Source organism: Symphalangus syndactylus, chromosome X (assembly GCF_028878055.3).
Source record: "Symphalangus syndactylus isolate Jambi chromosome X, NHGRI_mSymSyn1-v2.1_pri, whole genome shotgun sequence".
Classification (NCBI taxonomy): domain Eukaryota; kingdom Metazoa; phylum Chordata; class Mammalia; order Primates; family Hylobatidae; genus Symphalangus; species Symphalangus syndactylus.
Window position 1 is genome coordinate 115,977,241 of NC_072447.2, and position 25,997 is coordinate 116,003,237.

Genomic DNA, 25,997 nt, shown 5'->3' on the forward strand with positions numbered 1-25,997 from the left:
TGGCTCCCAAATCTCTATTTTCAACCCAGATATCTCTTACCAAACTTCAGATCCACATCTCCAGCTAGCTACTAGCAAAGCAATTGCAAAAGTTTCTGGGAGAAGTGGGAGGTATAATCCAGCTGGTGCTCTGCTCACCAAGCCCTGTACCAGCCTGTATCAAACTGGAGAAAGACGTGTTTTTTCTTCACACAAAGATACTGTCTGTCTGTCCACTAAGTCTTGTGCTCAGGGCTCTGTCTGTCTGGAGAGAGCATCTTGTTAGGTATCCACATAAAAATTCTAAAAAGGCTAACTGTAAGTCTGCCTGCTGGGCATCACTGCCTGAATGTTCCACTGGCACCTCAAACACATGTACAAAAAGATCTCATTATCTTTTCTACCTCTACTGCAAATCCACTCCTGTTCTAAACTTCCAAATATCCCTTAATGGCATGATCACTTTCCCAGTCATTCAAGCTCCAAACTCTGGCGTTATCCTCCCACTCCTTCCTGCCGTTTGAATACAGAGTTTCAATTTCTCTCTGTTCCATCTCTGTGACATTTCTTGTCTCTGCACCCCTAGGATCTATTGTCTCCAGTTGAATATAACCATGTCCTAACTAATTCTGAGAGCTGCTTAGGAAATTGCCTCAACAAATAGCTATGAAAGTTGTGGGCTACAGATGGATAACAGTCCATTTAAACTGTCAGCTGGCGTAAGTATAAAATCTAGGAAAAGACTGGATAAGGAGTATCTCCTTTTCATGTCCCTTATCTGAATAGGAGTGAGTAATGCAGAGTGATTTATAGATTTCCTTAGAATATTAAAATATGAATTCATAGCCCCATTCTCATTTTACAAATCAGCTTAGTAAACCACATTCAACTTTTCTAAACTTTTGTTTTCTCATCTGTAAAACTGAAGGCAATGACTTAGAGGGACCTTTAGTTTCCTCTTGCTCTTACAGCCCAAATTTCTCAACTTTTTGCTCCGAATCACACTTGATACCAGGGTAAAAAAAAGAAGAGAAACCAACACTTATTAAGTATCTCAATACTTAACACTTATAAAATGGACCAAACTCTTTATATCCATTTTGTAATTTATTACTCAGCACAATTCTGTAAGGTAGATAATGTTATGCCTATTTTTCAATTGAAGAAACTGAGGTTTGGCCAATTTAATTATTTTTTATGGTCACAGACTTGATAAAGACTGGGCCTAATCACAGATCTCTTGCCTTGAAAGCCCATCTCCCAGATACAGATGTAAAATGTACTCCTGTGTATTTTTTTCACTTAGTTGCCTTTCTTTGATCTCAGTCCTCAAGACAATTCATTTTTCAAATCAAGTGCACTGAACCAATCACCTCAGTGTCAGTTATAATCATTTGAACTCTGGAGCTCACTTTTCTCTCCCTCTTACTGTCCAATTCACTTCTAGCCACACATTGCAGTAATGTTGAAGCATGGTGTTCCCTCCAGGGAAAAACATAATTGTTAATAGCTTTGTGGCATAAGCAAGATTAATTATGGAGAAGGATAATTAGACTGATAGGTAGTATCATTTATAATATCATTCAAGTCAAATTATTGGCAACATCCTAAGAAAGGACTCACTCCTTTCCTCTTCTGCTCTAATGAAGTCCCCTTTTTCAGACCCCTGGAAAAACTCTCTGTTGGGAAATTTCACCTTTAGATGAAGATCAGTCACATCCATTGAGGTCATTTCCACCAGTTGGAAAGTGAAGGAATCAGCATAATTTGCCAGGCACTTTAAAGTCTTCTTATGTGGCATGACTGGTTTGAAGGATTGCTTTAAAAATTACTAATGGATTAATCAAAGTGCTTTCTACAAACTTGTAAAAACCACAAAGCCGTAACTAGCTAAAGATATAGTCACATATCTAGATATCTGTTTTTCAATTCCATTGATAACAAATGACTTTTGGATTAACATAATGAGGAGCAGGATACTTTAAGATAATACTAGTCTTTAATGCCTTTTCTCAGATTTGTTTTTATATCAGTAGCATTACCCAGCACCCAGCAGGATCCCTAAGGAGGGAGATGTAGGACAGGTAAGCTTTATTAAGAAAAAGAGAGGATGTGGACCTTGGGGCAATGGTTCCAGTTGCTATAACTGACTTAGCCTGTTATTTCATTCTCTTTTCTGCCTTTCAGTGCCTAGTCTCACTCATCTAGACAGCTAGCAGACAGCCCTGTGGCAATCACTGAAACGGAAATGGGTTGACAATTAGGAGGTGGCATGATGATGCTTGGTGGCTGGGAGGGAAAAGGAGTTCTGTTGGGAGGAAGGAGGGTGCATCCAAAGTAAAGGAGGCTCTCTCAAGCCTTAACCTAGAGAAGTAAGTAATGTGAAATGCTGCGTTTTTACTGTCACAGGCTGTAAAGAAGAGGCATTTGAAGGGCTGTCGGCTTTTTTTCAAGGCCATTCAGTAACATGAGGTAACTAATGCCTAGGCCAGCTGTGCCTGTTAGACATCATAGTTCCTAAGGGGTAAAGAAGCACAGTCAAGAATCAATGAGGTCCGCACTCTAAGATGTGGAACTGCTGTGAAAGATTTGGTCCTGGAGACAGCAAAAAAAAAAAAAAAAAAAAAAAACCAAAAAAAAAAACCATTATGGAACAACAGTAGTCCACATCAGTTAGGGTTTGCAGGAAAGAGATAAGAACAGCACAATGGGAACTAAGCTAATACTCTGATGGGATTAAGGAAAACAAGAAGGGCTTTCAGAGACAAATGGATAGAGTGGGAGGATCAAGCAATTCATGTATAAGACAGCATGTGAGATTAGCAATGACTGAAAGATGGCTGAAAGCCTGAGCTCAGTTTCGAGATCAATCTTTTGAAAAGAACAAGATAAGCAAATAAATCATTGACAGTTTGAATATGTTGAAGATCTGGCATGAAGGGGTATAGAACAAATTGCCAAAAGCGAACTGCTTACTTTGTTCAAAGACCTACTCATTCTTATAAATAATTTCTTTTGCCTGTGCTTTTTAGATGTTTGCACATAGTGCTACCTTGTTTCATTTATTCATTAATCATTTAATAAAAACCTCTTGTGTACCTAGAACTGAGGGGGAAAGCTCTGAGCAATTAAAAAAAAAAAGAAGGCATACATAATTCCTGCCCTTGAGGGCTTATAATATTGTTTTAGAGACAAGACTCCCAATTATTTTTAAAATTTGGCTTTACTGAGGTATAATAAACCAGTAAAAATTGTATATATTTAAAGTATACAATATGATGTTTTTTCTTATTTAGTTTTTTAAAAACAATTTATTTTGAATTTTTGTGGGTGCATAGTAGGTGTATATATTTATGGGTTACATGAGATATTTTGATACAGGCATACAATACATAACAATCACATCAAGGTAAATGGGGTATCTATCACCCCAAGCATTTATCCTTTCTTTGTGTTACAAACAATCCAATTATACTCTTTTAGTTATGTTAAAATGTAACAATATAATGTTTTCATAATCATATACACTGTGAAATGATTACCACAATCAAGCTAATTAATATATCCATCACCTCACATAGTTACCATTTTTGTGTGTGTAGTGAGAACATTTAAGATCTACTCTCTTAGCAAATTTCGAGTGTGCAATACTGTATTATTAACTATAGTCATCATGCCATGCATTAGATCTGCAGAACTTATTTATCCTGCATGCATAACTGAAACTGTACTCATTAGCCAACATTTCCCCAAAGATTTTCAGTTATTGAACAATTGAAAATTGTGATAACAGAGAAATTTTGACATAATTTAAGCATATCACGGATTAAATAGTTATTTTAGTAGGCTGGCCATAAATGAACGATTATATCCAACATTTTTTTCTTTATGGAAACAAACCCTGAGTGATAAATTTGAGGCAAAAGGGTCATTATGAGTTAGGATTTGTCTGCGCAGTGGATCCTAAGCTGAGTCGGGATGAATGGACATGGAGGAGGGGGAAAGCAACAGGCACAGATGCAGAGGCAGGAATTGCAGAAGGTACACTTGGTAGCAGTAAGTAGAAAAGTTTGATTGGAATGTGGAGTTCATGTTGGGAGGTAGGATGGGCTGTGAATGTGGAGGCCCTTGAATGTCAGTCTGAACATATTCACTTCAAGTCTATAGGGCTTTTGAGTAGAGGGATGTCATGATCAATTTTATATCCTTTTTACTTACTTAACAGTATAGAATGTCCATTTCATATATCATGTAGTCTTTGTAAGGACTCAATTTTAATTTGGGACAATTAAATAAAATTAAGATATTAAGATATATAGTTTTTTCCTAGAATTTTGTCTTCTAGTGTCCATGTGGCCAATTAGACTCTAATTTTTTTTTATAATTAAGAGAATTATGGTGACATTCTCCCTGGCCTAAGTGTGCCTATTCTAAGTGCTTTATATTTATTAACTCATTTAGTCCCAAAAATATCTCATGAGAAAGATGCTATTATTATCCCTACTTTATAGCTATATACCAAGGTGAAATCTCATGATGAAGGAAGCATTCTGTTTAACAAAGTGATTTTCAACTTGTGTAGACAATCACCATGCGGCTATAACAAATTTCACAATAACTGTCAAAACAAGAATGTTCTTTTCCATTACATGAAGAAAGAACTTTCAGGAAGGTGAATTGTAACATCCTGTAAAGTCATACATATCTGGGATTAAACTCTGATTCTGTCACTTCCTTGCTTGGTCACTTAGAACAAGTTTCTTCATCTCTCTGTGCCTCGGTTTCTTCATCTATAGAATGAGGAGAAACATTCATACCACATAGAGTTGATGATTTTTTTTTTTTTTTTTTTTTTGAGACGGAGTCTCCCTCTGTTGCCCAGGCTGGAGCGCAATGGTGTAATCTCGGCTCACTGCAAGCTCTGCCTCCCGGGTTCACGCCATTCTCATACCTCAGCCTCCCGAGTAGCTGGGACTACAGGCGCCCACCATCACGCCTGGCTAATTTTTGTATTTTTAGTAGAGACTATGTTTCACCTTGTTAGCCAGGATGGTCTCGTTCTCCTGACCTCGTGATCCGCCCGCCTCGGCCTCCCAAAGTGCTGGGATTACAGGCATGAGCTACCGCGCCCGACCAAGTTGATGATTAATGAACATCATGCATGCAAAGATTTCAGCACAGAGTCTGGCAAGTGGTAAGCGTTCAATAAGTTCCATCATTTGTTGAAAGTGGTGCTGACAGTTCTCAGTGCAAACTGCATGGAAGGTAGCAGAGTGGGGTGGTTAAGATAAGAGCATGACTTCTGGAGCCAAGCTGCCTTGACTTGAATACCAGTTGTGCTTTGTGACCTTGAGAAAGTAACTTAACCTTTTTATTCCTGAATGTTCTCATTTGCAAAATGAGGATAATAATGATAATTATGTCACAGAATTGTTATGAGGGTTACATAAGTAAATACATGTAAAGAATGCTAAAACGCTACCTGGCACATAGCAAATGTCAATAAGTGTTAGCCACTATTTTGTGCCAGGTACTACGTTGAAGGTTGTATATGCTTTAACTCATTTAATCCTCAAACACTCTGTGAGATAGGTATTAGTACAATATTATGCCCATTTTATAGAAAGGCAAATTGAGGCTCAGATAAATTAAATTCTAGTTAGTCATGTGTCGATGATCACACCACTAGCAAATAACTCCAATCAGGTCTGTCTAACTCTAAAGACCTTAATCCTCTTGACTACTGCTCTATATAGTAAGGCCTGTTTTTCACAGGAGAGTAGTTCAAGTGTGGTATACCATAAGAGAACTGGAATGGAGGAGAGCTCTTCTGGAAAAGAAGGTGAATTGGATGTGAGATATATTGAGTTCGAGAAGCTGGAGGGAAATTTCAGGGGAGGACGTCTTGCTATTTCCTGTGGAAATCTGTGTTCTCATTAGAAGTAAGCAGTCTGTTCTGAGCCCATGTTATAAACACTTTAGGGGATTTGCAGTGCTTAATTTAAAAACTTGGGCAGTATTTTAAAATAGCAATAACACAAACTTCTACTTTAAAGGGCAAAGTGCTACCGGTGAAAAATGAAGAACAAACCTCCTGACTGAGAAAGGTCAGCTATGCCAAATAAGTACAAAACTAAGAATCAAACAGGAAGAAAGGTTAGGAACACAAAAGCGCAGAGGTAGGTGGCATTGTAAAAGACTCATAGTTCACATCCACAGCTATAAAGTAGAGCTTAGAAGGCAGGGCACCAGCAGGAAGAAAAGATCCTAGGGTCTTAACCACTTGACAGTACTTGGTTAGGGTCTCCTTTTCCACATGGTCTTGACGTACAGGTTAATCCTTATTTTTCTGCTTTCTTTTAGAGTGTTGCAATATTAAAGTCTACTTTTTGAGATTCACTTCTTCAGCTCTAGAAACTTCCCATAATCAAATAAGAATAGTTCTAGTGGGATAATGATCATAACTGAAACTAGCAGACCCTATTCTAAGTGCTTTACATATATTAACTCATTTAGTCCCAAAAATATCTCGTGAGAAAGATGCTATTATTATCCCCACTTTATAGACAATAAAACTGAGCCACAGAGAAATAGGGAATTTACCAAGATCATACACCTAATATGTGGAAAAGCCAAGCAGTTTGGCATCAGCATCTACGGGTTAATGGCCATGTTATACTGCCTCATTGAGCCATTATCTACAGTACACTAACATTTTAGTTTGATCTCATTTTTTCTTTCTTTCTTTCTCTTTCTTTCTTCCTTCCTTCTTTCTTTCTTTCTTTCTTTCTTTCTTTCTTTCTTTCTTTCTTTCTTTCTTTCTTTCTTCTTTCTTTCTTTCTTTCTTTCTCTCTCTCTCTCTCTCTCTCTTTCTTTTCTTTTCTTTCCTTTTCTTTCGTTTTTTTACAGTCTGGTAGCTAGCTGAGAGCTGGGTAAAGAAAATCTTGCAGTCACCACATTCGCATGCGAGAACCAGCCACAGAACTGAATAAAGTTCTGGGCCTCCCTCTAGGGGAAGAGATGTTGTGGTTAAAATTGAGAGTGTGCCAGTTAGATTAGCTTTGGACTAGCCCTAGAGTTAACTGTTGTCTTTTCCCAGAAATTGTGATGGTGGACTCTTTTCCCATCATCTTCTCTGATAGGTAATTCAATGTAGTGTTTAAGAGCATCAGCAATGAAGGCAAACAAAAAGGTTCAAATGCAAGCCCTGAAATTTTCTAACTATATAATCTTATGCAAGTTACTTAAATTTTCTGTGTATCAATAATACTGGTAAAATGAGGAGAAAACGAATATCAGTCTCACCGGATTGTTGGAAGGAAAAATTAAATAAACCAGTGTTAAAAAGAAAAAAACCTGGCCTGACATGGTGGCTCATGCCTGTAATCCCAGCACTTTGGGAGGCCAAGGCGGGCAGATTGCTTGAGGCCAGGAGTTTCAGACCAGCCTGGACAACAGAGATACCCTTTCTGTATAAAAAAAAAATAAAGATTAGCCAGATGTGGTGGTATGCACTTGTGGTCCTAGCTACTTAGAAGGTTAAGGCGAGAGGATTGCTTGAGTCCAGGAGTTCAAGGCTACGGTGTGCTATGATCCCACCACTGCACTCCAGCCTGTGTGACAGAGCGAGACTCCATCCTCCACTTTTTCTTTTTCTTTTTTTTTTTTTTTTTGAGACGGAGTCTTGCTCTGTCGCCCAGGCTGGAGTGCAGTGGCGCAATCTCGGCTCACTGCAAGCTCCACCTCCCGGGTTCACGCCATTCTCCTGCCTCAGCCTCTCCAAGTAGCTGGGACTACAGGCGCCCGCCACCACGCCCGGCTAATTTTTTGTATTTTTAGTAGAGACGGGGTTTCACCGCGGTCTCGATCTCCTGACCTCGTGATCCGCCTGCCTCGGCCTCCCAAAGTACTGGGATTACAAGCGTGAGCCACCGCGCCCGGCCCATCCTCCACTTTTTTAAGAGTAAGCAAGCTCATTTTGCTGTTATTCTCTCTAGGGAGTGTTTGGCAGCCTCAGTAGTTGGTTTCCAAGCCTGACTAGCCATTCTTTTTTTCTTCCTGTCATTTTTCAGAAGGTCTTTAAGGTCTCCATTCATTTGTCTTCATGGATTTTCTTTCCCCTACATTTGGCTTTCAATTTAAAGAAAGAGAGCATTTATTCAGGCCACTCAATCTTTTGGCAGCTTCCATCATGTTCTTTGCTAAGATGTGTCAGTAAATTTAATCATTTTTGCTTGAGGGCAGAGTGAAAGGAAACATGAACAAGAGATTGATGTTGAAAAGCCACCAAGATGGCAGTATCTATTTTCTTAATGAAGCCTTTCCCAAAGTGTGTTATGTGTAATTAGTCTCATGAGATGCTCCCAAGAGTAAAAACAAAACAAAAACAAAAACAACCCAGTTTACATTGTCAAAAAGTTTGGGAAATAGAGCATGCTATATTTTCTTCTTAGAGAGTCATACTCCCCACTAGTCTATTAAAAGCTCTAAATAGTCTGCGATAAGGAAATATGTTTAACTCTGTCTTATTCAACACTTACACAAATTAATTTGGCCTCAGAACCTGTTTTCTGCTCTCAGAGTGGGAAATTACCTGGATGCAATGGTCCTCTCCAGGTATGCTACCAGGCAGATAGCATAGCATAGAGGGCACACAGCAGAAGGGCTCAAAGACCAACTTAAGGTGACTGCATCATATGATTTATCAAATTAATTTTAATATACGGTGAAAATCAAGTGAAAATAGATTGGTATTTTAACATACTGGGGATAGAGGTCTGCTAGTGCAGCTCATAAGTTCATTAAAATGAAACAAACTGGTCATTTGTTTTCAGATAATAGCAAAAAATAATTAACATTATTAAGTACTAGGTACTATTTTAGGTTTTTTTTGCATATACTTAACAGAGCCCTAGTTGTGCATATTTTGTGATATGGAAATGAATAAAATGTTCAGTTTCACCAAACAGACATTTAGTTTTGTCAAAGTCAATGGTTTGAGCACTGAATGTTTCTTATGATTATCTCTGTAGATTTTGTTAAGAAGGAAATAAAAAATAAGACTTTGGGGCTCAAGGTGCTGGTAAATTAAACACACAGACCTAATTTCATTCCAAGAGTTTCCCCCATGTCTTGGGTCCACGGAAAGCTTCTGATGTAATACAGATGACATCAAGGGAGATGTACAAAAACTGGGAGGATTGAGTAAATCTCTGCATACTGAAGTCAGAAACCTCCTGCTTTCTTCCCATACTCAGCTCTCAAAATGTTGGCAACCAGATTTTTATCCTGCTGGCTGGAGATTAGAATCACGTTCTCTGGGAAATCTCAGCACTTTAAAAGGAAAGACCCAAAGATATTGACCTTGGAGAGTTCATCAAACCTGAAATGCCTCTAAACTACAATCAAATGATTTTTAAAAACAATATAAAGCCCAAAAGGATAGAGAGAACTGGAGGGAATACAAGAGCAATATTTTGGAAGATGGAAAGCAACTAGATCAAGGTTAACTGAATTAGCAAACCTAAGAAAAATGAATTTTAGACAGTCAGTGGGGAAAGTGGAGAGCCAACCTGGTTCACCATGCAGAATCATCAAAAGGCTCACAATTGGAGGCAACTTGTACTTCTGAAACTGGGGATAAAGGGGAAGCTATGATAAGGAAGCTTGATTGAAAGCTGTTTAAAAAGTAAATCCCTGGATGTGCTCACTTACTCCACACTTCCAGGCAGCTGCCTCCTCTACCTCAGCAGAAAACTAGAGATTTATTCTCTAGAGATGGTAAAACAGAGGGTATCTGGACTGTGGAATGCCATAAACAGCTGACAGCTTGAATATCATAAGGAACATGGGATTAAATAAAATGAATCCTGAATACTGAAATCCCAGCCTTTTCTTCCTTCTAGATTCTGTTCAGAAAAAGGATCCAAAAGTTGAAATAAGGCTAAAAATTTGCAGCATGTTTTTTTGATGTTATATAGAGCACTGTTTAACAAGCCTATCCAAGGATGATTTAAGTGTTCAGGGAAATATACCTCTATTTGATGTTACTTACTATTTTCTCTTAAACTCAGTGAAGATTTATGTTTACTTGAAGATTTTACCCAAAAGAAATATAAATAATTTTTGTCCATTAGAAAATATAACTCTAAAGATTATTGGTTTTAATTGTCTTATTGGACATTCACCAGTTGCATATATAACCTAACAATCTGACTTTAAAATTTCTTCTTTAATGACTATAAATAATGTTCAGCTTCTCAAAATATTATTTGAATCTGTTTGACCCTAGATTTGTATATAGGAATAATGTTTTTAGTTTTTGAACTTTATATTTTGGCAGTTTCTAAAACATTGGCAGTCAGGCCTTTACCTCTAGGTAGGAAATTGAAAGAGTATTCCCTGGGAAATTTGACCACCCAAAGAGGAGAAACCTAGAGATACTGACATCTAAATGTTCTAACAAATGGCCCAGGCAGGTCACTTTGTATTTAGGATAGCCATATAGTTTATCCTACAAAATGGGACATTTTTGAGTAAAAGGAGGCTTTATTAGTTATTACTGAACAATAAGCATAACCTGGGACTGTCCTGGTATTACCAGGACATATGACTATGCTACCTATAGTGAAATTCTCAGTCAGCAATCCCATTCATGCTGTAAGAACTTCGAATCTACTTTTTAACTGGCCTTATACGAGCAGAGAACCAAGTATCACAAGGATTTGATGAAAGATTCTAACTTGAAAGACAGATCGAAACAAAGAAACAGTTAAAGGCAATGTGGAGGGAACAGAGGCTATACAAAGATAATAAAGTTTCCTCCTCCCCCAAAAAAAAAACTACCATAAATAACATTAGAGAGCTAAAATTTGCCTTGAATTTATGAAATGAGAAAAGGATGATTTAAAAAGAAGAAAACAACATTTAGAGAGCAGCTGCAATGAAACCTTTGAAAATTTCGAACATAACAGCAAAAATGAGTGAAAGGATTAGAAGATAAAGTTATGGAAATTTCACAGAAAGTAGAGCAAAGACAAAAGATGGAAAATAAGAGAGAAAAACAATAAGAAAACTGAAGGACTAATTAAGTAGGCCCACATCTAAATAATAGAAAATTTAAAGAGAGAGAACAGAGAAAATGGAAAGGAAAAAATCATTAGTAAAATAAAACAAGAAAAGTTTCCCATGCTGAAGAATATGAATTTCCATATTTAAAGGGCCAAATTAGTGCCCAGCACAATGAATGAAAATGGGCCCACAGAAAGGCACATTATTATGAAATTTTATACTATTAGGTACAAATAGAAGATCTTACAAGCTTTTCGGATGCGGTAGGGTAAGGTCGAATATTAAACATAGAGGAATGAGAATGATTTCACAGAGAAACAAGAAAACAAAATAAAATGGAGCCATGATTTTTAAATCTGATGAAAAAATATTTCTAACTTAGCAACCCAAACTATTAATCAAGTATGATCTTGTCTACTCGAAGAGTAGAATAAATATATTTGTAGACATGAAAGATCTCAAAATAATTTCTTTCCATGCACACTTTCTCTAGTAGGTACTGAAGGATATATTCCGCCAAAATAAGGAGGTTAACTTAAAAAAAAGATGTAATATATGAAACAGGATCTGAAACATAGGAGAGATGCCAGAGGAATCTCCAGGTTGAAGCTAAAGGGAAAAATCAATGTAACACAGTGTATTAAAGCAGAGAGGACAACTTATCCAGACTGTTGAACAGAAGATTCTGAGATACACTTCTCCATGAATTTGATATTGATTCAATAATTGATGCATACTATCTTGAGAGTAGATTTTGACAACTGGAGAAAATTTGGGGTGGAATTAATGATAAGTATGTACTACATTAAGCAAACAAAAAACTCCGGTAATTATTAATTGCAGGGAAAATAAGAACTTGTGCAACAAAGTTAAAGTAATCAAAGGTTACTATATTGCCAAAATAATGTAAACACTGATCTAAACCAATTATACTGAGATTTTGAAGAGATGCAAAATGTGTATGTTTTTGGTGGGTAGGGAAAAAAAAGAATGCCAAATCTTCATCCTCCAACCTGGAAAATCAATAGACATTGTCTAAAACTGAAAATCTATGAGTCAGCAATACAAACATGTAAATTTGGAGATACAGATATATGCATAAAAAGAATCAGAGTCATTATCCTAAGTGAATTAGCACAGGAACAGAAAACCAAGCATCACATGTTCTCACTTATAATTGGGAGCTAAACACTGGGTACTCATGGACATAAGGATGGGAAAAATAGACACTGGGAACTACTAGAAGAGGAAGGAAGAGAGGGGGAAAGGTTGAAAAACTAACTATTGGGTACTATGCTCACTACTTGGGTGATGGGATCATTCATAACCCAAACCTCAGCATTATGCAATATACACAGGTAACAAACCTGCACATGCATCCACTGAATCTAAGGTACAAGTTTTTTGTTTGTTTTTCTTTCTTTGTTTTTTTGAGATGGAGTCTCACTCTGTCACCCAGGCTGGAGTGCAGTGGTATGATCATGGCTCACTGCAGCCTGGACCTCCCAGACTCAAGCAGTCCTCCCACCTTAGCCTCCTGAGTATCTGGGACCAAAAGCATGCACCACCATACCTGTCTAACTTATCTTTATATTTTGTAGAGATAGGGTCAGCCTTACCATGTTGTCCAGGCTGGTCTTGAGCTCCTGGCCACAAGCATTCCTCCCTCCTTGGCCTCCCAAAGTGCTGGGATTACAGGTGTGAGCCACCAAACCCGGCCCTAAAATAAAAGTTAAAAAAAAATCAGAGGGAATATATTTAACTTATTTTTAATTAATTAATTAATTAATTAATTTTCAGTGACAAATACATATTGTATATATTTATCATGTACAACACGTTGTTAGGAACTATGTGTACATTTTGGGATGGCTAAATTGAGCTAACTAACATACACATTACCTCATATACTTATCATCTTTTGTGGTGAGAACACGAAATCTACTCCCTTGGCGATTTTCAAAAATAGAGTACATTGTTATTAACTATTGTCACTGTATTTTTATAATAGATTTCTTAAACTTATTTCTCCTATCTAAATGAAATTTTGTGTCCTTTGACCTGTATCTCCTGAACCATTCCTCCAACCTCTGTTACCCACCATTCTATCTGTACTTTTGTGAATTCAACATTTTTAGGTTCAACATATGAGTTTGATCATGTGGCATTTGTCTTTCTGTGCATGGCATATTTTATTTAATGTAACATCCTCCAGGGTCATCTATGTTGTCACAAATGACAGGATTTCATTCTTTTTTACAGCTGAATAGTATTTCAATGTGTATATATTCCACATTTTAAAAATCCATTCATCCATTGATGAACACAGGTTGATTCCATATTTGGGCTGTTGGGAATAATACTTCAATGAACATGTCTTTGTTTAAATATATTTTTGACATACTGATTTTGTTTCCTTTGGACATATACCCAGTAGTGGGACTTTTGGATGATACAGGAATTCTATTTCTATTTTTTTAAGGAACCTCCACATAGTTTTCCAAAATGACTCTACTAATTTACCTTCCCACCAACAGTGTATAAGAGTACCCTTTTCTCCATATTCTCACCAGCATTTGTTGTCTTTCATCTTTTTTACAGGAGCCATTCTAACAGGTGTTAAGGTGATATCTCATTGTGGTTTTAATTTGCATTTCTCCAATGATTACTGATTTTGAGCATTGTTTCATAGACCTGTTGGCCATATATATGTCTTCTTTTGAGACATGTCTGTTTGGGTCCTTTACTCAATTTTAAAATTGAGTTATTTGTTTGCTTACCATTGAGTTGTTTGAGTTCCTTATATATTTTTACTATTAATCCCTTTTCAGATACATGGTTTACAAATATATTTTCCCATTTTGTAAATTGACTCTTCACTCTGTTGATTGTTTCCTTTGCTGTGGAGAAGTTTTTAGTTTGATATCATCTCACTTGTGTATTTTTGCTTTTATTTCTTGTGCTTTTGTGTTCATATCCAAAATATTGTATCTCAGACCAACGTCATGGAGCTTGCATCCTGTTTTCTTGTAATAGTTTTACTGTTTTAGGTCTCACATTTAAGTCTTTAGTCCATTTTGACTTGATTTTGTAGATGGTGTGAGACAAGAGTGTAATTTCATTCTTCGTGTGGATATCCACTTGTCTCAACACCATTAATTGGAGAGACTGACCTTTTTCCATTGTGTGTTCTTGGGACTTTTGTTAAAAATCAATTGACCATAAATGCATGAATGTATATCTGGGCCTTCCATTCTGTTCCATTGGTTTATGTGTCTGTTTTTATTCCAGCATCATGCTGTTTTGATTTCTATAGCCTTGTAGTATACAATACTACCTTGAAGTCAAATAGTATAATACTTACAGTGTTGTTCTTTTTGTTCAAGATTGCTTTGGCTACTTGTGGTCTTTTGTGGTTCCATATGAAGTTTAGGATTGTGTTTTCTATTTCAATGAAAAATGTTATGTGAATTTTCATAGGGTGTGTATTGAATCTGTAGATAACTTTGAGTAGTACAGACATTTTTATAATATTAATTCTTCCAATCCATGAACATGGGATATTTCCTCATTTATTTGTGTTTTCTTCAATTTCTTTCGTTAGTGTTTTATTGTTTTCAGTGCACAGGTCTTTTATCTCCTTGGATACATTTATTCATAAGTTTTTTCATAGCTATCGTAAATAAGATTGTTTTCTCAATTTATTTTTTGGATAGTTTATTGACAGTGAAAATAATAATTGAAGATGCTTTCTTAATGGGAAGAAGAAATTGGGTGAAAAAAGAGGAATAAAGACTGCTATTTGACCTAAGATACCATGTAGAATTAGTTGGTTTATTATAGTAGGTGTATGTGAAACTTTGATACTTTTTTAAATAAAAAGGAATAATAACTTTGTTGGGGTCATGATTAAAGAAATAACTGATATTGGAGTTTGGAAACATAAGTACTTGGTTCTGGCTTGAAGTTCAGGTTTTGGTAAGAGATTCTGGCTTATGGACTTAATCTAAAACAACCACGTAGAAAGGGTTTTCTCTTTCAGAAAATCTGTTTTGGGTCCTAGAATGCTTAAATTGACTCATCATTTATGAAAAAAATATTGTTTTGAGGTAACAAAATATTGTTGTTCTTATGTAAGGATCACCTAGGAACCAGGAAACTTTAATTCAAATATCTATGCTGCCACTGAATGTTGTATCACTTTGAACAACTCATTCACCTTTTTTGGACATTAGTTTTCTCACCTGTCAAATGGATATAGTAAGAGCAGTTGTGTCTACTATCATGCTATGAGCCAGAAGTTCTCTCCTCCAGCACCAGTGCCAGAGAGATCAAGAAATCTCAGAGAGAAAGACTGGTAAAGAGGCAACAAAGACTATCAAGAGTATAAATCATTTTAAGTCAGAATGGAACATTAGCTCTAGAGAGGAGACCCAGACTACCCCGCAGGGATATGGTATCCCCAACAGGATCAGAGGCTTATTGAATAGATAAGAATACAGCTGCTGAGAATAAAGTCACAAAGCTGCTATAACAAGCCTACTGTCCTTTAAAAATCACACAGCATCTACTCCTAACAGCAGAGATATCTAGGAGCCCACAACCATTTCCAAATAGAGTAAATAAAATGCCTCTTTTGATTTATATCTATTAATGTTTAATTAGTTTTACTATGCCTTCCCTATGCCTTTCTCCCACTGAGCTTTTGTCCTGGCACCCAGTTTCTCGTATGTTTATTATGCCAACCCTACTCTGACTCCTCTTTTGTCTCCCTTGCTTGCAGACATCTCATAACCTGCTCTTGTGACCATATCTTTTCCAGAACTTGGCCTTTGTTTCTAATCCTAATTCTCTACCAATCTAACACCTATGTAAAAAAGGTGCACACATCCTCAAGTGAAATAATGCCATATTTTGTTTTATTTATTTATTTATTTATTATTTTATTTTATTTTCCAAAACCCTAGAGGTTAATACTGATGTCTCAGGATCCAAAGAGTGACTGGGGTAAGGAGTGGGAAAAGTAACTGAGGCCTAGTTCATAGAGCTTTAGAGCATCCCTTTCAACTAGATCACCTCTACTTTTATTATATATACATATATATGTATAAAATTTATATATAATATGTATTTTTATATCTAGCTTCTGGGCAAGTCTTTGGCAGAAGAATTCTTCAAAAAATGAAGTTTAAAAATACAAATGTTTGATGTGGTATATGTGAAAAAAAAGTATTATTTGGATTGAAATCCCAGTTTTATCTCTTATGGGTTGTGTGACTATGGGTAAGCCACTTAACTCTCCCTGTGCCTCAGTTTCATCAACTGTAGCATACTATATGTCATGAAAAAGCAGAATCCAAAGGTAAGGGAATATTATTTTTCATTCCTCCTGAACTTTCTCATTCTAACTTCTCAGGTGGTTGTAACCTTCAACAAACCACCTCTTCTCTGCTCATGCTAAATTTGGGGGCCAGCAGTCAAGGTTCTCTAAACTATGAAAAGCCCAAGTACCATTCTGTGGCCTGTGGTAGTTGTGTGTGGCCCAAAGGAATCTTTGCATTGGTCAGGTTATAATCATTCTGTAACTGGAAGGTGCACTTCATCCATTTTTTCTTTAGGGCATGACTCACAAGCAACTGACAGCCAGGCCTCTATGAGTCCTCTGCTCACACTGCTTAATTCTTGACAACTCATTGTGCCTCTGATATAAGAAGCATATTGTCCCAGGTGTCATCAATTTAGTATGTTTCAATTTGCCCATTCTGATCCCAGAGACACTCTAGAGCCTTAATTCTTAACTGTGGAAAATTAATCTGACACTTTTTGCACTCTCAGATGGAGACAAATGGACCCTGAATAATTTAAAGGACATTTTCTCAAAACATCCAGCAAAGTTAAAGGCTCCTGGTTTGTCATTGTTCTTATAACCTAAGCCAAACTGGCTAAATGACCAATATTAATGCTTTTGTTCCTCTAAAAACAATGGCCCAGTAAACATGCCAGGTGATCAGAATATATTTGCTTATCAAAGTTGAATAACCATTTTGGGAAGCTTGTATCTTTGAATCTGCCTCTAGCTGGATTCCTGACACTGAAGAGTGAGAAGTGGTTTAGTTTGTTCTAGGATGTTTCAAATGTGCTCTAGTTAAAAAGAAGGCAGAACAAACACAGGAAGTAGACTAAATGAAGTCCAGGGATGATCCAGTGGTTACAGTGACATATGCTTGACTTTTTAATATTAGTGGAATTCCCAGTAACAGTTGTATTAATAGATTTCTTAAGCAACTGCAAATCATGAACCATAACAAAAATTATTCAGACATATTTTCAATAGATGGATCCTTTTAAAATATGGCTTATCTCTTAGAATATTCAGAGTTTCCCTCTGAAGGTGGGTTTTATTTTGCATATATAGAAGTATTGCCTTTTTTAAATCCAGCATCCTCCCAAATCAAGGCAACCCTACAGGAAATGGACATTCAATAGTCAAAGGGAGAATTGGGAGAGGCTGAAGGAAAAATAAAGATGGATGGTATTCATCATATCAGTCTTCAGTATTGGTAATTGCCATGACCCAGTCCTGGATCCTCACCTTTTTCACTGTACACTCCTATCTAGGTTATCTCATTCAGCCTCATGGCTTTAAATACCGTCTTTATACTTATGACTTTCAAATTTATAATTCCAGCTTGATCTGGATTGTACTATGCAACTTCTGACTGGACATGCCAGCTTGGATGTCCCCAATTCACCTGCAAATCAGCACATCTAAAGCTAAACTTCTCGTCTTCTCCCATGCCTGCTCCTACCTGCTAGGTACCAAACACTATTCTTGGTAATAGAAAATTTAACTGTGAACAGATTTCTGGCTTCTGGTATCTACATTTTATTGGTGGGGAGTAATAATTTTTAAAAAGCAAATAAAGAAGTCTAATGAGTATTTTATACATAAAATATAAAATAAAGTATATTGAAACAAAGTGAACGAAGGAGATAGAGAGTGATGGGGAGGATACTGTGTTTGATAGGGTGATGGAAGAAAATCTCTCTGAGAAAACACTAATTAAGAAAAAAACTGAACAAAAAGAAAGAATAAACCATGTATCTGGGAGAAGAATATTTCACACAGTGAAAATAACAAGTGCAAATGCTCTGAGGTAGGAATATGTTTCGTGCATTTGAGGAAAAGCATAATGACTGGGGAGTAGTAGGTGAGAAGAAAAGTTTTAGGAAATGGGTTAGAGAGGTAGCCAGGAGCCAGATCATATACATACTTGTAGGCCATAGGAGAATTGGAATTTTGTTTCAAGTGTGGTGATAAGTCATTGTAAGATTTTGAGCAGAGGAGTGACATAATCTGACTTAGGTTTTTAAAGGAGTTATTGCCATTGTGATGAGAATAGACTGTAGAGGGCCCAGAGTGGAAGCACAGAGATCAATCTGGGTGCTATTCCAAAAGTCTAGGGGAAATGATGGACTAGAGTGATAGCAGTAGGTGTGGTAAAAAGTGGTTACATGCAGCTTATGTTTTATAGGTAGTGCCAAATGGATTTGTCTATCTAAGGGAATGGCACCACTACCATCCATCCAATTTCAAGTCAGAAACCTAGAAGTCATTCTTGACTCTTTTTTTTTTTTAAATTCAACCCTACAGCCAATTCATTGCTAGAGTCTATTGATTCTCTCCACATAGAGAAGAACATTTCTGGTAGAAAGAGAAGAATGTGAACTGAAATAAAATGTTTAGTAGGATTGATTAGACCACAGACTATTTTCAAGGAAACTAATTAAGGTAATAGCATCCAGGATTAAATATCACCACATGGAATGACCTTGGCAAACTCCTCCCCCAACCTAAATTATCTTACCACATTTCATGTTACCACAGTTCCTTGTTATTTTCCCTCATAGCAGTCGTGGCAAATTGTGGATACATATTTATTCATTTGATTATTTATTTAATATCTGTCTGCCTCACTAGGTTGTATGCTTAGATGTGTGCAGGAACAATGTCTTACTTATTTTTGTGTCTCTAGTGCCTAGCGCAGTGCCTGACTCATAGAAGGTACTCAATGTGTGATGAATGAATACATGCATCAGTGAATATAAATATAGGACAGGCTATTATAAAGAGAATTCTGATATAAAGAGAGGTCATTATTAAATACCTTAGGGCACTGACAAATAATGAGATTAGGCATAAGGAAAAAACTCCAGACCAAAATATTCTGAAATTCTGGAATAAGTCTAAGAGTAATAGTATCTCATTTCTTATATTCATTATAGAATAGATTTCCAAGTACTGTATATAAAATAAGTTTGTTCCCACATAGACTAAATGATCTTTAAATTCTCTTCTAGAATTGTAGGATTCTGAGAAGTATAACTGACAATCTACTAATCTTGGAAGTATTCATTAACCTATTGATTCAACAAAAATATTTTGAGTACCTACTCTGTGCTAGGTACTGGACCAGGCATTGTGGACTCAACATGTATTCTGTCTGTACTCTCAAGGGGACTGCATTCTAGTAGGAGCATTCATTTGAGAGCTATGCATGGTATAAGTGGACATGATCTCTTGCCTCCAAGTCTAGGCCCCAAGTATGACATCTTAAAGACTGACAGCCAGCAAATTGTGTTATGTGTGTCAAGTTCCCAAGAGAAACCAATATCAAGGTGATATTAACTGTCCAAAGATTTTATTATGGAAAACACCTATGAGAGAAAATGGAGAAGGGGCCAGTAAAAGCTAAAAGACCACAATTTAAATCTGACCCCGAGTGAAGTACTGTCCAGTAGATATGTCTTACACCTCTGAACACTCTGAAGATGATTTGACAAAGCTTTAGAGAGTCAGTCATCAGATGAATCTTGTGTCTCCCCAGGATGGACCTGCCTAAATTTCTCTGCTGCATTTAGCTCTGAGCAGCTTGTAGAGAGTGTGACTTTGGAACAAATGCTGTGCTTGATTCAGAGGACAACAACTGTTGCTCTTGGTCAATTATTCTTCTTGTAGTTGACGAGTCTATAAGGCTCATTCTCATGGCTGCCACAGCCCACTATGGAGTTACAATGACTTATGAAGGCTACAAATACTTACTCAGAGCAAGTATTGTGAATAATTTCCCAAGAAGTCTACTGTTATAGAAATAAACCAAAGAAATAGTTCAGCATAAGAGATTGATTGCCAGGTTGCTAGTGAGAGAAACACGCGAAACTTAGCTCTCTTGGTTTATATGTTCACCTGATCTATGCAGATATGTGTATACAATTTAATTATCCTGATGTTTGTTTTTATTGGCACTCTATAGGAAAGGTACTGCCTACTTTAGTGAGGGCACTGCCATAGCTATGGCTTGTTTGTAGCAGTTTCCCCTCAAGTGTGCCAATATTCAACCTTCCAATCCCCAATAGTCAATAAGCAGCTATTACTAAATCCATAGCAAAGGTTGTAAAAGAATGGGATGCTGTTTTCTTTTACTCCTTTCACTTTGTATCAATCTGGGTACGCTAGATTATGCTGTAGTGAGAAATAACTTGAAAAATTACATTGACTTGAGTTGGCAGAAGTTTATTTCTCCTCATACATTTTGTTGGTTGGCTGGGGCTCTTCTCTATGCCATCCTTATTCTGGGACCCGGGCTAATGGAATAACTACCATCTGTAATATTGCTGGTCATGGTTGTAGAGGAAAAATAGCTTGTGGCTGAGCATGTGGTAACTCTTAAGCTCTGTTAGAAGTGTGTATCTCATTATCTTCATCCAAACACATCTAATGCCCAAAACCTCACTTCAAAAGTGTGCAAAGTATTATTTTTCCACAGGATGAGGATTCACATGTTAGGAAACACTAGTATAGGGAATGCAATCTCATTCTGGACAGTCTATATCCCTGATACCTACAAAGGTACCTGCAACATAGTATGTGCTCAATCAAGATTTGTTGAATGAATGAATAGAATTTAAACCTGAAACGCTAAGACCCTTCAAGTCTCAGCCTTCTCCTTACTGCGTCTCTTATCATAGGGGTCACCCAGTCGAATAAGTACAAAGGGACTGAAGGGTAAAAAGCTTACAGGATGGATTGGGAGGAAATGGTCAGGGTGCCTGGTAAGTCACCGGCAGGAAACCCTTTTCATGAGTTCAGCAATAAGGGAAGTAATTCTTTTGTACATGAAGGTGATAGTTTCCAGGCTTGACTCAAAAAGTACCTTTCAAGTCAGTGGATGTTTATGAAAAGCCAACTTTCTGGCAAACAACTAAGGATTACTATGAAGAGAACAGAGGATCTAGAAGTATTATAAGACATAGATTTTGTCCTTGGAAAGTTTATAGTCTGATTGGAAAGACAAAGCATATACAATAACAACAATTAGAATAAACACTACACAATAAAAAATATTGACTTGGAAACAGATCAATCTGGATTTGAGTCCTGCATAGACCATTTTGTTTTGTATGACCTTGGGCATGTGTATTAACCCTTCTGAGCTTCATTTGACTCATCTGTTTAATGGGGGTAATAATAGAACCTTATGTCACATGGTTGTTGTGTATATTAAATGAGATAATGTATGCCACAAGCCTAGCACATAGTAGGCAAGAAATAATAGCTAATATTTATTGAACATTCACCATGTGACTGGGCTACTTTATGTACTATGTGTGTGTATGTACATGTGTGTATAATATATATGTGTGTGTGTGTGCGTGTATCAAATACACGTACGTACACATAGTCTTTTCATCTTTACCACAACCCTTTGATGTAAGTGAGGTAGGTACTCTTATTATCTTCATTTTGTAGATGAGAAAGCTAAGGCACAGAGCGATTATGTAGCTTGCCAAGGTATACAGATAGTAAGTGAGAGCTGGCATTTGAACTCAAGCAGCTTGACCCTAGCAGCTGTACTCTTAATCACAATGCTGCACTGTGAGCAAGCGTGGGACATGTGCAGACAACATGAAGTAGCCAAGACTGCATATGGCCTGAATGTGTATGTCAAAGAGCAGCAGGCTATAGAGCTGCTCAAGGAAAGTTTGTGGAGTTTTAGAAATAGATAAACTGTGATTATTGAAATTATTGTCTGGAATGCAGTAGAAGCTAAAAAAGGTAGCTATTGTTCATTGGAATGACTAACTAGAAGATGATTTGAAAGTATTTATAAACTGGGGCTATATTTCCTGATAGCCATGAGAAGGTTTCTTGGTCTTCAAAGAAGGAAGCCATTAGCACAGGGTGAAATAATGATGGAAGGCTCTATAAAGGAGATAGAATCTGAAGATTTATGTTTTTAAATTTAAAAAACGAGCAAAGGCATGACATGTAGAGAAGAAATGATGGACAGTGACAGACGGTCTTGACCAAAAAGGGAGGATCATCTTGGGGAGTCATGGGACAAGCTGTTAGCATGGCAATAAAATCAGGACAGTAGTAATGCTAATGCTTTTCATGTATATTGCGTATTCCCGCTTGTACTGTTCAGTATTGTGTGATAGAAAGAGTACTAGACTGAGAGAGTCTGTGGACCAAGGTTCATAAGGTACTGCTATAACATACTAACTAGCTCAATAAGCTTAGACACATAGCTGACCGTTTCTCAGTTTCCTGTTGATAATTTGAATATAGTAATATAATATTTAGCACAGAGTTGTTTTAGCAATTAATTGAGACAATAGCTATGAAAATAGTGAAACCACTCCACAAATGTTTGTTCTTTTCTTCTACATCTCATTGGATCCCGTCTATGAAGTACATTGTGAAAACTTCATTATTGAACCTTATTTTTTGGGAGAAGGAAGCTGAGATTCAGAGAAACTGAGGTTTAGAGAAACCAAGTGATTTGCCCCTGAACTACATGGCTATTAAGTGGGATATGGTCATTGTAATTTCCAATCTAAAATACGTTCCCTTATTATTACTTTTCTAGTTAGACAGCTAGGGGATGGCAGGAGTTTGTGGGACTAGGACCCAAGATAGGAATATTTTGCATAAGGGAGAGGGAGGCAGGACCAGCTCTGAGTAGGTTATTGCCTGAGAGAAGGGAAGTAGAGAAGGGCCCTAAGTAGCCCAGAGGTAGGATGAGGTATTGGTGGGTGGGATAGGTGTCCAAGTAGGGAGCAGGAAGCAGAAAGTGCGGGGACCACCACAGATCAACATTTCCTTCCTCTCAGTTTGTCTCAGACAAGTTTGTCCAGGATGAGTGTTGGCTCTGTCTCTTATAATATGAATTTTGCAAAGAAGATGTGAGCCAAATACATGAATATAGATATATGTATCTTTGTACACACACACACACATGCACACGCTGATGGGGTGGTGGGGTGGAAAAGAAAAGAAATAATAGTGATATTTGGAATTGTTTTCAACAGAAACGTTGACATGTAAAACTGGGGTTCATAGGTTCATAGGTCAATATGAAACATCACAGGGTGAAAACCAGAAGAAACACCATCTACCCCTATGTACTTGACCTAATCAGATACCCTCTAGTTCTTTTTTTTTTTTTTTTTTTTTTTTTTGACGGACTCTTGCTCTGTTGCCCAGGCTGGAGTGCAGTGGCATCATCTCCACTCATTGCAAGCTCCGCCCCCCCAGTTCACGCCATTCTCCTGCCTCAGCCTTCCGAGTAGCTGGGACTATAGGCGCCCGCCACCAGGCCGGCTAATTTTTTGTATTTTTAGTAGAGACGGGGTTTCACCGTGTTAGCCAGGATGGTCTCGATCTCCTGACCTCGTAATCCGCCCCTCTCGGCCTCCCAAAGTGCTGGGATTACAGGCATGAGCCACTGTGCCCGGTCTAGATACCCTCTAGTTCTACCAACCATCTCCCTCCTCTTTCCCTCCTCCGTTCTCTCTTAAGAGCAGGATTGCCTCCTCCTGCTACTTCTCCTACACTCACTAGTTGCAGCAGGGTGATTTCTGGAGAAATCGAATTAGGATTTTTATGGGTAATTATAATTGTGATATGCTTGGAGTCATTTTATTAAAGCAGTTATGAGGTAATTAATCTTGTCAATAACCTCTGGAGTGAATGTGCATTTTCTGTATTTTCCATGCTTTATACCTCTATTCGGGTCTCTGAGAATACCAAATGTGTTTGTCACTTCTGATGCTCCCACCTCCTTGAGAGCTGAAAACCAGACGGAAACTCAGACCAGAATTATTTTCTCACTTAAGGAAAAAGATCTAGGACAGAAGACCTTTAGTTGTGCTTTGCTTTTGTTTTGTTCCTTTCTCCTTATGAATGAAAAACTACCTGTGGTCCAGTATCTCCCCATAGACCCTTCTCATCAAATTAAGAGAACTGACAGTGCTGCTGGATAATGACTAGCAAAGCAAGGACCTCTGAAGCCTCTTCCTCACATTGAATATCCATGCGCCTCCATTTCCCAGAACACCTGATAAGCAAAATTCTGAATATATTGTTCCACAATACTTGGGTGTTTAACATTACAATGATCAAAAGATGATTCCTTACCTACAGCTTTCCTTTAAATAGGCATTTAATATAGGATCTGATTTGTAAAACCAATTAAATAAAAAATTCCATGTACTGAAATATTGGAAAATGCTATTTTGCATCAAAACCTAACTAAAACTCAGTACATTTTTTCTTTTTCAACTGTGAACTAGCCTAAAGATTTATCCCCTCAATGTTTAGAATACAATAGCTCAATCCAGTGTATGTGTGTATATACTGTTCAATAGGAAAAATATGTATTATAAAAATAACATAAATACATATTTTTATATGTATATAATTTTTGAGAAAGATCATACTAGAAAATCACTGACTCTCTGACTCACTGACTTTTAGTCTCCAATTTACATCTAACTTCCCAAGAACATATCTACTGCATAAAGCAGGCACCTTTGCTCTTCCTACTGTGCTTGTGAAAGTTTCCGTCCAAAGAATTGCTAATAGCAACACAGACAGCCTGTGGAGAATCAAAGGACCAACCAATCTGGACCTCAGGCAGGTCTTTGATCTTCTTCTTATGATTCTTGTTTTCTCTTTGTAACTCAAAGGTGATGCCAGGGATGGCCATTATTCCCCATGTAGGCAAAATGACTGAAGAGATAGATGTGACAAGCTGTCCCCTTTGTTAGCAGTACTTTCATCTTCCTTCCCATGGCTGGATAAGTCAGAGAAGGTCTCTATTAAGGATCTCCATCTATAGACACACACGTAATTCTGAAAACACTCATTCCATTAATAGACACATATTCCTTGTCTTCTCCATTTTTCTTTTGTATTATTCTTGCCCTTTAGCTGCCAACTTTGTATAACACAGTATTCACTATTCATTCAGATTTTTTAATGAATCATATACTTCCAGTGAGATTTCTGGAGTGATATAATTATCTGCCAATATTATCTGAATAGTATCTGCTGAAAACTTCGTTAGTCTTAATCTATAAGAATGGGGTAACAGTTTTCCATGCAGTCATCTAAACAGCAGGATGTCTGGTGGAATTGTCTACCTTGGGGAAGATCAAAGGGAGTTGGGATAGTTCTTGGTTAAAAGTAATTTCTTTTCTGGCACTAAGAGAAATCAAATTAATTAAAAGTACAATAGCTTCTAATCTATAATATTTCCTGGCCACAAAACCGTTGCTAAGGTTGCATTGTTTATAAGACATCTTCCAAATTTTTTGGCTTAGAAATAGTACCTACAGGAAAGCCAGTGGTTATTCAAAATACTAGACTGTGCTAAAATGTAACTTGGCCAAGTTTCCTACCTCTACCAGCTTGAGAAGTTTGAGAGTTTTCATGTTCTAAGGTAGGTTTCCATGCATCCTGCTCAATTGGCTAGTGTCAATTTAGAGGTATGAAATAGCAAGTGCTAATACTCAGAAAACCTCACTAGTTTGTAAATAAACCAGTGTTTATTTAAATAAGCTGTTCTTTATAAATAAAACATGTCTAGAAGAGGTCTTCC